Raw genomic sequence first — 13,956 nt, 5'->3', positions numbered from 1 at the left:
ATTCAATAGCATTTAGGTTGGATTCAAATCTATTTATATCGCAGCAGAGTTTATCAAGGGATTTCTTAAATATTTACTTTTATTAACCCACGAAAAAAGAGTGTAGGTTGATTAGTTGAGCTCTATAAAATAAATATTTTATTTTTATTAGTGAAATTTATAAACATTAAGATTTTTAAGTACCATATGTATATGTCAATTAGTCGAAATCTAAAAAACACTAAATAACAATAGTTATTGAGTGAAATTTATAAACAATAAAGATTTGTAAGTACCATATTTTTATGTAAGGATATTTTATTACATCTAAATTCTATCTTAATTAAAATATTAGTACTAGTATCATTTCATTATATAATAAATATTTTTAAAATATTAATTATATATTTGTTACATTATCAATAATTTCAAAAATAAGAAAAACAAATACTCAAATTCATAATAAAATCCATTTAATTGGCATAAAAACATATATATATATATATAAGGTTTTGTCTCTGCAACACCTAATGTCTACGATGGTTCGTAGATATTTATAATCTCAGGCAACTCTAATATGTGGGGCATATACCCGTGTACTTCATTTGAATATGGGTTTATGGTGATAAGCGGACTAGGGTTTTTTCTATGGTGAGGTTGAATTGTCATTTGCAGCTCATATATACTACTGCAGCCATACGAGGACAAGTGGCGATAATATTGGAACATGGCTCTGGCAATGAGGTGATAATATATGGTTTTACAGTCACAATATTTGAATTCAGATTTGCGGTGAGGTGATAATATATATCTAGGTGCGAGTCTCTCTGCAACATAATATCTTGCTGCGGGTCTACGGGTTTTCACAAACATTCCAAGTGCATAAGTTCTTTTACTTACTCTCTCTTTTATAGGTCATTCTCCCCCATTATTCTAAGCTAGTCTTAGGGTTTTCACAAATATTCCAAGTGCATAAGTTTTTTTACTTACTCTCTCTTTTATAGCTAATTCTTCTTATTATTTTAAGTCTACTTTTAGCAAAGGGATGTTAAACAAAAATTCCCTGTAGAGTCTTTAAGACTACACTGAATCTTTAGAAAACAGAAAAGAGGAAAGAGAAAAAGCATAAAACATAATTATCTACAATGATTATAGAGCTCGAATTATCTAAAATGCTTAACAATAGCTATAAATCATTAAAAGATAAAATTACTGCATTTGATACTGTAATCCAAGGAATGAAAGATCAAATGCATAGGACACACAAAAAAATCAATGGCTAAAGAAAATTGTGTCGTGAGAGATGAGATTAAATAATTAAAAGAAAAACTAGACCATTATCCAGCCCTTAGTAGCACCACGAATAAACTAGATATCAAAACCATAAAATAGGAAATGAAAAAGGTAATTGAACTATATCATGGGCACCACAAAAGAGCCATGAACCTTATAATCGTTTGTATGAGAGAATAAAATGATGAGGACACATTAGAAATACTAAAAGAAGAACTAAAATCTAACTAACAAATTCAAATAGATTATCCAATAGAAGAAAAAAGGGTGGGAAAAATTATTGAACATAAACACAGACTAATTTGTGTTAAAAGTAAGCTACAATTACCACAAATTAGATATAATTAGTAAATCTCCAAATCTAAAAGGGTTGGGAATCTTTATAAATGAAGATCATATTCCAAAAGATCAAGTTGAACTAAGGAAAGAGGTCCAAAATTTAAAGGAGAAAAGAAAGGAAGGCAAATGGGAAATCATTAGAAATAGGAAAGCTATTATTAGAGAGCGCATCCAAAATAAAAGTGATAAATGGGAATTAGAAACACACTAGATCCTCTTCTGGAACTCTTGTGTTTTTCCATGGCATAAAGGTCCTATATTAAGTTGGATCCTGAGTGATATTGATATTGTTTTATTAGTTCATGCCTCAGAGCATGATGAATCTAGGGTCCCCCACATAGATGGAATCATTCTTTGGTCTTCCTGGAATAGGAAATCCTCTCATAGAGGCTTTGGCAGTATAGATTGTTATATAAAATAAATTATTTCTCCCCACATTTAGCTTCATAAGATTGACCCCCTCAATCATTACATTTGGATCAAAGTTTCTGACTCTAATACCAATAAGATTTTTCTCACAATTTGTTATTTTGCTCCTACCAACCCTACATTCTATAAGAAAAACAACTTGGATAAGATTTTCCCCTTCATTACCTAAGAATAGTGTCTCCACAATATAAGAAGTCAAGGAAATATCCTTTTTATTAGGGACTTTAATGCTCGAATCGCTACTAACTAAGCTACTCTATTATGTAATAACTCTAACCCTAATCATATGGCCTGATGAGGATTGTGACTTAGCTAGTAAATTCAAAAGAAATTTTTAAGACATAACTGAGAACCTATTTGGTACCAAGCTAATCAAGGTTTACAGTTCCCAAGACTTGATTATTTGTAACAATATTAGTAAGTGGCCTAGTGTTTGCCAAAGGACTTGTATTCATGGGCTTGGTAGCAGTGTTGTGGACTATGCAATATATGATACCTAGGTTCTCAATCATATTCTTAAGTTTGACCTCCTAGATGACCACGAGCTTCATTATGACCACAAACCTATATCCTTGACCCTAAACCTTGATACACATACTGGTCACATGCAAAAGGATGGTGAGAGCCAAAGGCACATTCAGTTTGAAGAAAGTAAAGTGGATCTCTTCTTAAAAGATTTAACTAGGGATTTAAGCTTCTTAATGTATAATGATAACATTGATAACATCGACCATAATTTTACTATCACCCTCTCCAATACCATAAAAAATATCTCTACCGAGATATCATATAAGAAGAATAATAGAACTTCTAACCCTTAGTATGATAAGGATTGTAAGTATGTCAGGAAAGTGATTAGAGATACTCCTAACGAAATTGTAAATATTGAAAAAGTGAGTGTGTACAATTTTTTTATTAAAAGTAATAAAAGATAATATATATATATATATATATATATATATATATAGAGAGAGAGAGAGAGAGAGAGAGAGAGAGAGAGAGATGGGGGCATGAGCGTCTTCTTCACCTCTCTAAAGTAGAGCCTAGAAAGTTTTGGATGAATATTCTTGTCTATAAAATGAAAGAAGATAACTCGACCACCTTAAAGGAATGAGATATCTAATTTAAGAACCTTTTTAACTCCCTATACACCATAGGAGATATCGAGAAACACTCCTACAAAGGAATATATCTTTTCTTTGGAAGACATGGAGTTCAGGATTAAGAAACTTGCTAATGGAAAATCTAGGGATATTGAAGGTTACCAAGCTGAAATTCTCAAAATGGGAAGGTCTATCCTCATCCCTCACATGCAAAAATTATTCAATTTGATAGTGAAGCACGACTTCCCTAAGCCTTACACGCAAAGCCTTATTGTGCATGTTTAAAAGTGGGGATAAAAATATTCCCTCTAAATATAGGACCATCATGATTAGCCACATTCAAGCTGTTAGGACCCCATATTGTCTATTTTTGACCTTATATTTTGTCATAATATTACCCTCTTCAACCCGTAGTTGAAAGCCTTTGCTAGTGTTTTGACTTAATCATTCCAAAGGTATGCAGTAACTCTCCTCATTTCTATATGTTTAATTATTCAACACATAATGATGCTATCTTTATAATTGATCCTTGAAGTTGACTAAGTTGCTTAACAATTGTTGAAACTGCCTAAAGCTGGCAGGACCATATTTTGCAGTTGCTGAAACAACTGAAACAGCATGAACCTCAAAGCTGAAACAGCAAGGACAGCATGCAAACCTCGAGGAGACAGTAGAGATTTGCGTATCAGATCTGCAACAGCAAAGGAATCCGATCGATTATTGAATAAACGGTTACATTGGTCGTAACGTTCATGATCCACATTACTGTAACATCATTCTGTTAACGGGAACTGATTTCCCTATTTTTGTACAAAGGGTCGAACTAGAATGTAAATGAAAATCTTTTGTAATAGATGTCTCCTCTATAAGGAGGAGACATCTACATTAGAGAGGAGAGAGAGGATGAAAAAGCTGTAACAAAGGAATTGTACTGGAAGGACGAGATTGAATCTTTCTTGTAATATGGTATATTGACAGATGAATAAAGTTCTGTTCTGAGTATTTCGTCTTAGTTTCCGTGTCCTGGGGAATCTTGTGAGAAGGACAGGGCCCACCTTCATCACAAGATTCACCCATCTTCTTTCTGTTGTGTGTTGTGTGTGATTTCTATTCATACCTTATTCACGAGTATTGCTTCCGATGATATTTTACTTTTGCTAAGACTTTGTTTTTATTTTAATCGATTGATGCTGTATATGAGTGCCTCACCGGTGACTAGGATTTACAGTGTATTGGCGAACTGGATAACAGAGGCAGGTGCTGAATGTTCCTACTCTGGGGATAGGGTCCTGATCCTTTGTTACAGGACAACCATCTCTTCCTTTTGCAGATTTATTCTCTTTAATTAATTATCTGTTCTTATTCCATTCCTACAATAGACTACAACCGCTGTAACACAGAGTAAGGGTTTAACAGAGAATGAATTGTTTATACTACAGCTTTTAATGCTATTAAAATCGAGTACATACAATACGTAGTCACCTTTGAAATAATCGGACTTTCCCGGGTTGACAATTTATGTGGCACTCCACTGTTTAATTAATAAACAATTAAAGTGACCAACATTTTGGCGCCGTTGCGGGGGAAGGCGACCGAAGATTTTAAAAGTATTAACAATTTTCTTTTAGAGATACAGGATGCATGAGAGGATGCAGGAAGGCTAACCTTACATGCGGCAAGGGAAAAGGAGGAGGAAGAAAAACTTTCATTGACGATATTATTTCAAAAGCTGAGACATCCCAGAGGTTAAGCTCTCGAAGGCCACAAACTCAACACTCTTTCCAAACAGACTATCAGACAGAGGAAGTAGTGGGACCGGAGAGGGTTATAGAACCATCAGAATATATTGAGGAACCGGTGGAAGAATTTGAAGGACCAGTAGAAAATATTGAGGAGCCAATAGAGGAGACTAAAGTGGAGGAACCAGTGCAAGGCATTGAAAGTCCAACAGAAAACACCGAAGACCAGGCAAGCACATCAGAAAAACAACCAATGGAGGATACAATGAAGGACTTTTCGGTGGAGGTTGCAGAGAAGAAGGATGGGGAGATAATTCTCTCTCCACCCTGGAATTCCCTATTGGGGAACTTCCTAGAGGAGCAACTCCTATGAAGAACATTCCACTTTCAGCCCTACCTAATTTCCATGGTTTATCATCTGAAGACCCTGATGAATTTCTGTTCGAGTTTGATATATTGTGTAGGAGTTATGATTATGTTACTAATCCTCAAAAATTGAAGTTATTTCCAGCAACATTAAAAGGAAATGCATTGAGGTGGTTCATGAGCCTGGGAAGACATGTGATCACAACATGGGATCAAATGAAAGAAAAGTTCTTGGCCAAATACCAAGATTATTGCCGAACAAGAGAAAGGAAGGAGGAATTATTTAAGATGGTTCAGAAGGAGGACGAAAATCTGGAGGACTTCGTGGAAATACTACAGTATAATTTGCAGCAATCTGATCATCCGGATATGAGTAAGGATATTCTTAAGTCAATACTGCTAAAAGGGGTACGAGATGATTGTTTAGATATGTTGAATATGCTTGGAAAAGGGGATATATCTAAGGAATCATATGATGAGATTGTCAACCTCTGTAAGAGATGTTCAAGAGGAGCAGCAAGCAGACCAAAAAGCAAGGATAGTACATACTCAAGAGTCCAGAAATCAGCAAGTGGAGGAGCAACACGGGCCGAAATAGGTAACTTACTTGAAGAATTTAAAACTGAAATGTTAAGCTCTTTTACTTCACAAATTGATACCTTGCAGGTTAAAAAGAAGAAGGAAGAAGCAGAAGCTACTCTGGCTATTTTCTGCTCTAAATGCAGAGAAAAACACCCACTAAGGGAATGCCCACTGGACAAGGTACCAATTTGCACTATTTGTGAAAAGGACCATGAGACTCAACAATGCCCTTCTTTGCCAGGAATAAAAGCAGCGCTGCAGCCAACTGAAGAAGAAGCTGAAGCAGTGTACCTGCTGACACAGAGGAGGCAATGGCAACCACGAGGACAAGGTACGAACCCTAACATGACATTTAATCGTTAGAATAATCATCATCCTTTTCAAGCAAATTACCTGCCCTTGAATCAAATGCAATACCCACCCTTTAATCAAATGAATTTCCCACCCATGCAGCAACCAAATCCTCCTTTTGTTGATCCTACGATATGGAATCCCTGGGCTCTACAGCAATCCTATTTTAATCAATGGAACCCAAATTGGATAGCTCAACAGATCCCATTTCCAAACCAATTTCCTCAGTATCATCAATCTCTCTCCTTACCATCAAATGCTCCACCAAATAATCAGACAATGAGACCCCAGCTGCCTGTACAACCTAACCCCAACCCAAATAACAATAAAGCTCTGCAGGTAATTGATAATCAAAACCAACCTGTTTCCCCTATGCAATGTAATGATATTCATTTACGCTCTGGGAGAATAGTTGAACCCATTATTGATGACATTACTTCTTTTGACTCTGATAAAGAAGAAACTGGAAAAGAAAAGTCATCTAATAACAATGCTGAAACAGTTGAATCATCCTCTAATAACACTGCTGAAGCAGTAGAGCCACCATTCCCTGAACGTCTCACTCTTACCAAAACACTTGAGCCACCTGCTTTTAATCTTTTAGGAGAACTGCAGAATTTATATGTTAAAATTCCACTCTTACAAGCAATGAGAGATGTACCAATTTATGCTAGAACTGTTAGAGATATTTGTATTAAGAAACCTGGAAGAAAAGCTAAAGATACCCTCACAGTTCATGTGATGGGTGATCTAGCTGCTCTAATGTCAGAAAAAAACCCCCCTGTGAAATATGGTGACCCTGGTCATCCTACGGTCATAGTGCAGGTTGGAAAAACTTTTTTTTCTAGAGTTCTAGTAGATCTAGGTGCTGCAATAAACATCATGACACTTGAAACCGCACAGTTACTACAGTTAAATAATGTAATTAGGGAAACCCCAACCATACTAGAGCTAGCTGACCGCTCCACAATCAAACCTGAAGGAGTCATTGAAGACCTGATAATTTCAGTCGAATCTTGGAACTACCCAGCTAATTTTGCTGTATTACAGACTAAAACAAAGTTGGGGGGTCATCCATTGATTTTAGGGAGACCTTGGCTAGCTACAGCAAATGCCTTCATCAGCTGTAGATCAGGTTCAATGACAATTTCTAATGGATGTGAAACCAAGCAGCTTACTCTTTACCCTCATGCTACACCTATGATTAATAATGATAACTCTGTATGGTTAGATTATGAGGATGATGAGACCCAACCCATCTTGACTGTCGAAAAAGCTTTAAATTTTAAAGATTCAACCGAAGATGAATTAATTAGCAACTTTATTTCTGAACCTTCTTCGGTTAACTCTGAAATACATGATCACTTGACTACAATCTTGGAATCTGAATCTCAGAAAAACCTTAGAACTGAAAATTTATCTCAGACATCAGCTGGTGTCTCCTCCAAAGGTATAACAGTAGAAATCGAGCATGGCAAAACATTAAATATAAACCCTAACCTAACAGATGCTGAAACACAATAGTTATTGAAGCTACTCCGTGAGAATAAAGAAGCATTCGCATGGGATTACACAGATATGAAGGGAATCTCTCCAAAATTATGTACTCATCGTATTTATATTAAAGAAGGATCTCGCCCAGTCTGTCAACCCCAATGACAAATGAATCCCAATTTAAGCGAAATTATGAAGGAAGAACTTCAAAAATTGTTGAATGAAGGATTTATATATCCTATATCTGATAGTGAATGGGTTTCTCCATTAGTAATTGTACCCAAGAAAAATGGGAAATGGAGAGTGTGTGTAGATTATAGAGCTCTAAATAAAGCCACTCAGAATGATCATTTCCCCTTACCATTTATTGATCAGGTACTAGACAATTTGGCAAGTAAAAGATTCTTTTCCTTTTTGGATGGATTTATTGGATATAATCAAATCAATATTGCACCCCAAGATCAGGACAAGACTAATTTTACTAGTCCATGGAGGACTTTTGCCTATAGAGTTCTTCCATTTAGACTATGTAATGGCCCAGCAACATTTCAAAGAGCAGTGATAGGGATTTTTTCTGATATGCTTAATGATTCCTTAGAGATATTTATCAATGACTTTACTCCTTATGGTGTGACTTTTGAAGATGCATTACAGAACCTTGAAAAAGTACTTAAACGATGTAAAGAAGCACATCTTGCCTTAAGTACTGAAAAATGCCATATGATGATGAATCAAGGTATTGTATTGGGACACTTCATCTCATTCCTAGGAATTCAAGTTGATCGGGCTAAAGTACAAGTAATTCAGACTCTTCCTATCCCTAAAACACAAACTAATGTAAGAAGTTTTTTAGGACACGCTGGATATTATAGAAGATTTATCAAGGATTTTTCTAAAATAGCTTCTCCTTTGTTTCTGTTACTTATGAAAAATGCTGAATTTAAGTGGACTGATGATTGTCAAAAAGCATTTAATGAACTTAAACATCAATTGTCTACAGCTCCCATTTTAAGAGGACCTGACTGGGCACTCCCCTTTCATATATCCTCCAATGCTTCAGATACTGCAATTGGAGCTGTCTTGGGTCAAGAATAAAAAAATCTTCCCTATGCTATCTATTTTATTAGTAAAAATATGACCCCTGCTGAACTTAATTATACAGTTAGCGAGAAAGAATTCTTAGCAGTCATTTATGCTATTAATAAGTTTCGACATTATATTACCGGTTACACTACTTTTGTTCATACTGATCACTCGGCCATTAAATATTTAATGAACAAATCAGTTACAAATGCTCGAGTTACCAGATGGTTATTATTATTACAAGAATTTGATATCGCAATTGTAGATCGACCAGGTAAGGAAAATGTAGTTGTTGATTTCCTTTCTCGGTTAAAAACTGATGATAATATTCCAGTAGATGATTCTTTTCCTGACGAATATTTATTTGCAGTATTTGCTCACTCACCTTGGTATGCAGACATTGCCAATTACTTAGTTGCAGGGAAACTAGCATCACACCTATTGCACAGAGAAAAAAGAAGGATTGTTCAGCAAAGTGCTAGGTACAACTGGATAAGCGGGTGTCTTTTTCACACAAGATACGATTAGGAACTTCGGAGATGCACCAGAGAAGATGAAGTTTATGATATATTGAAGGCTTGTCACGATGGCCCTTGTGGAGGGCATTTTGCGGATAAAAGAACAGTGCACAAAGTTCTTAGAATGGGTTATTATTGGCCCTCACTTTTCAACGACGCAAAGAAATATGTTAGGGCCTGTGATAGCTATCAGAGAATGGACCAGCATAATCACAGCGATGAAATTCCACTCAACCCCCAGGTAATACTTGAACCTTTTGAAAGATGGGTGCTAGATTTTATAGGTCCCATCAATCCTCCATCCAATCAAAGAGTCTATATACTGGTTTGCACAGATTATATGACTAAATGCGTAGAAGCTAAGGCACTCCTCAGAGCTAATGAAGAATCAGTGTTAACATTTTTATTTGAAGAAATCTTTGTTAGGTTTGGTTTGCCTAGAGAGCTAGTTACAGATGGAGGACCTCCTTTTAACTCTCATGGCTTCAAAGATACACTCCAGAAATATCACATTAAGCATAAAATGACTAAACCTTATCATCCCCAGGAAAATGGGTAGGTAGAAAGTACGAATAAAGTCATAGAAGCCATTTTAACAAAAATAGTAAAGGAAAATAGAAGGGACTGGTTTCAAAGGTTGCCTGAAGCATTATGGGCTTACTGAACTACTTGGAGGAACACTACGGGTTTTTCACCTTATGAATTAGTTTATGGTAAAAATGTTGTTTTTCCTGTGGAATTTGAAATCAAAACCTTAAGGACTGCTTTAGCTGTTAACCTTGACTTGACTGATGCACAGACAGCTAGGTTGCAACAACTTCAGGAATTGGATGAAAAGAGGTTGGATGCCATCCATCAAACAACCATGATACAACAACAAAGAACTAGGTGGCATGACAAAACTATTAAGCATAAGCAGTTCCAAAAAGGTAATTGGGCTCTACTGTATGACTTCCGTTTTGAAAAATTTCAACGTAAATTAAGAACAAGGTGGCTAGGACCTTATGAACTAGATACTGTTTTTCCAAATGGAACAGTCAGACTCCTAACGATTGATGATTCTAGAACACCATTATTAGTGGATGGGTATCGAATCCGTTTGTATCAACAACCTATCTCTAAAGAAGATTTCAAAGCTACTTGCATGACAGACATACACTATGCCTTTTTGGGGGGACCTGCTATGCCTCAATGCACTTAATTTTCTGTTTATATATTTATTTTTAGATTAGATTTCTTAACTAATAATCCCTATCAAGGGTTGCCATGTTACAATTAATTATTTTGCAGATCTTAGCTTCGGAGGGTGGCTGAGAAGAAAAATTCCAATATAGGAAGAACTAATTTGCAACTTGGGAAGCATTGCCATGTCACTGCAGATCATAATTCATTCCCTCTTACATTTTTCTTCACCATTTCCTGTTGTTGAAACACCATTTCCGTTGCTGAAACACCAAATCCCAGTGCTTAAACACCAATCTTTTGCATTTTTCCTAAAAAGCACCAATTTCCCCATTTTTGTTCCCGAGAATGAACTATTACTCCGATAGAAACATATCATTCTTCATTAAAGGAATCAGCCATTCATCCTGATAATTATGTTCCTTCACTACTACTTCCTGTGAATAATGAAAACCTTGTGTATAAAAACCCTCATACTTTACAGACCCTTTTTATAATTATCATCGACCTATTAAGGATGAGATAATACTTTTTGGCGCAACAACCAAAGGTAAATATAAAGGTATGCATGTTTTAGTGTGAATATTAAATTGTAATTAATGAGGAGATATTGATAGGACTGCCAAAATCGTCGTACCACCAACCATATCATTCAGCCGCAGTTGGGGGGGATTACCGAAATATTGTAATCATTACATGACACGCCAATCACTGCCATCTCTATTTCTCGCGGTAGTATCTAAGTCACCTCGTCTGTACCTTATCATGTCATAACTTCATTTGTAACGTTCTGCTTTGTTTCGACCTTGGCAACTTGGCTCTGCACTTTGTATTTTGTCTGAACCAGTAACTACGGGAGGAAATACTGTTAGACATGAACCTGGCTCGACGGCATTACTAGAACTCTACCAGGAGGCTTACCAAATCTTTCTACAAGCAGGATGGGTGGATTACTTCAGAAGACTTCCTGATTTTGATTCACAGCAGGTTCTGGAATTTGCATGCAACTTGAGGGAAGGATAATCCACTATCCAAGGGGTGCGAATTCCAGCAACAGAGGAGGACATAGCGCAAGTTTCGGGACTACCAACCAATGGTACTCGCTGGTTCAGCAGGAAAAACCTCATTCTTAATGCACAGCAATATTTTCTGTTACTAGGGGAGCACGTTGAAACCAAAGGCAGGGGTGTTGCACTTCGATCACTACCACCACCATGGCCAAAGGTTGCAGAATTTGTTAAGCAATATTTCACCTGTGAGGGTAGTTATCAGGTAGTCTACCAACACAACTTTGTTTTATTAAATCATTTGAGGCATGGTCTTTTAATAAATATGCCCTATTATCTGCTTGGTTGTCTAAAAAATATGACACACTATACCGTGAACGCAAGGCACCAACTCCTCTGCCTCATGCACCATCGTTTGGTCCAGCTTCTAATAAATAGAGGCTTTGCCCTGCACAATCCACCTCCCCTCAATAACCCTCCTCAGCAAGTTGAGGAAAATCCTCAACAAGACGAAGAAAATTTCCAGCAATCCGAGGAAAACTCCCAGCAAGCTGCCGAAAATCAGCAACCAGCAGCAGAAACACCCAATTGAGCACTAAAAATCTGCAGCAGACCCCACCCCTAAATAAAGTTGAACCATCCACTCCCATAGTCCATATCCCCACCGATGATTCGGATGACAATACCCCCATAATTTTCCTTAAGAGGAAAAAGCAACAGGAAGCTGCAACCCTACTAAAAAGAAGAACCAGGGCCTCAGTTAAGGAAGCCACCATTTCTGAGAATCCCCCTACCATGAGGAAAAGTGCTAGTAAGAGAAAAACTACTGTTTTTCCTGATTCCTTACCACGACAACGAACAAGGTCGTCTGCAGCAACTGAGGCCATTATCCCAAATTCCCCACCCATCATTCTAAATTCACGTATTCCGCCTAGCCCTGAACCTTCACTTTCCTCACCCTCGGGTGCCGAAATGCAAAGCATTCACGACTTTGTGAGATCATTTTTTTCAAAAGAGGCAACTGCTCCACAAGAACCAGCTGTTGATACATCTAAAGTAGACACCCAAGACGATATAGGGTATGTGGCTGTTACACAAGAACCAGCCACTGACCCAACAGGTGCCACACAAGAACCACCTGTTGGAGAACAAAAAGAAGACGACCTAGATGTGGCTGATACACAAGAACCAGCCACTAACCCAACAAGTGATACACAAGAACCACCTGTTGTGGACGCAAATGATGAAGTTGATGTCGAACAACAATTCTCTCCTCCATTGGAACCTGCAACTACAGAAGCCCTAGTTACTTTAGCCTCCTTGCAGGAAGAAAATGAGTTTTTGAAATCGGAAATTAAGGCTTATCAGAAAGAGTTAATAATGGCTAGGGAAACCTATAAAAAGGAACTCAATCTGTACATGTTAGCTCAGGTAGCATTTGCAGCTGAAAAGAGTGCAGAAAAGGATCAATACAGTGAATACATGTGCAGTGAATGTGGTGATCTCCATACTCGAGCAGGTTATAAGATAGTTGAATTTCCGTTGTCTGGAGCCAGTCCAGTACCTTCTCCTGTTATAGTAAAAAAGGAACACCCTGCTGTTATAGAAGAACCAGCAGGGTCTTCAAGAATTTTAGAGAAAGAAACAAAACCACCCGAGCCTACCCAAGTTGTTACAGAACAGAAACCAGTACCAAAGTCTTTTACAAATATATATACACAGACTGAACCTTCCCGTGTCAGCAATGCTTACACACAGACTTCCAGTCTTCAAAAACTAAGTGACACATGGAAGACAAAGTATGAGCTCTCACAAGGAAAGGCATTTCAGCAACAGAAGTCATTATGGCTCAACTATGCATACAGAAATTGGGAAGTGCTTGAACAGTCTCGTGCACAACATAAGGAGAATAAGAAATTAAAAACCAGACTATCCCTCATCTTTGACTTGGTCCAACGGTTACTTGCTACAAGGAAACCCCCTTTTAACTATTCTGTATTTTTGAGAGAACGCTTAGCGTTCCTCCAAATAAAAGCAATCAAGGATGGAAGACCCCACCAGGTCTCTACACCGCAGCAATTTATTGAGACTTTCGCAGAAGCACCAAATAGTGACCAGAACTTGCTGTGTGAACTCTATCTTCACAATGAGGCTATGCCTGAAGATAGAAAGATTACTTTACTTCCTCTTGTTGGCGATATCCAAATAAGAGCCTTTATTTCCTTCTTGGCCAATCAGCTTACTTGGCATAATGCTTTTATGTCGGCAGCACAAAATGAGGAGAACTGTCTTCTCTGGATTCGTGTTGAACCACAAAATGCAGCTATCTTCATTACAGAACATCAACAAATTCTATGAGAACCAGGGATGACTGATCATATCAGGAAACTACAAGCAGCAGTCTTGGAAGACTGCCAATATTATGTGAAAACTAAAGGAGCTCTAGCTATAAAAGCAAATAATCTATTCTGGGAACACTGTCCTAAAGAAA

The sequence above is a fragment of the Pinus tabuliformis genome, chromosome Q, assembly GCF_031772625.1.
Source record: "Pinus tabuliformis cultivar Carrire ecotype Pingquan chromosome Q, CPIR1, whole genome shotgun sequence".
Taxonomy (NCBI): domain Eukaryota; kingdom Viridiplantae; phylum Streptophyta; class Pinopsida; order Pinales; family Pinaceae; genus Pinus; species Pinus tabuliformis.
The sequence above is the reverse complement of the archived record's forward strand: the minus strand, read 5'-3'. Positions refer to the sequence as shown.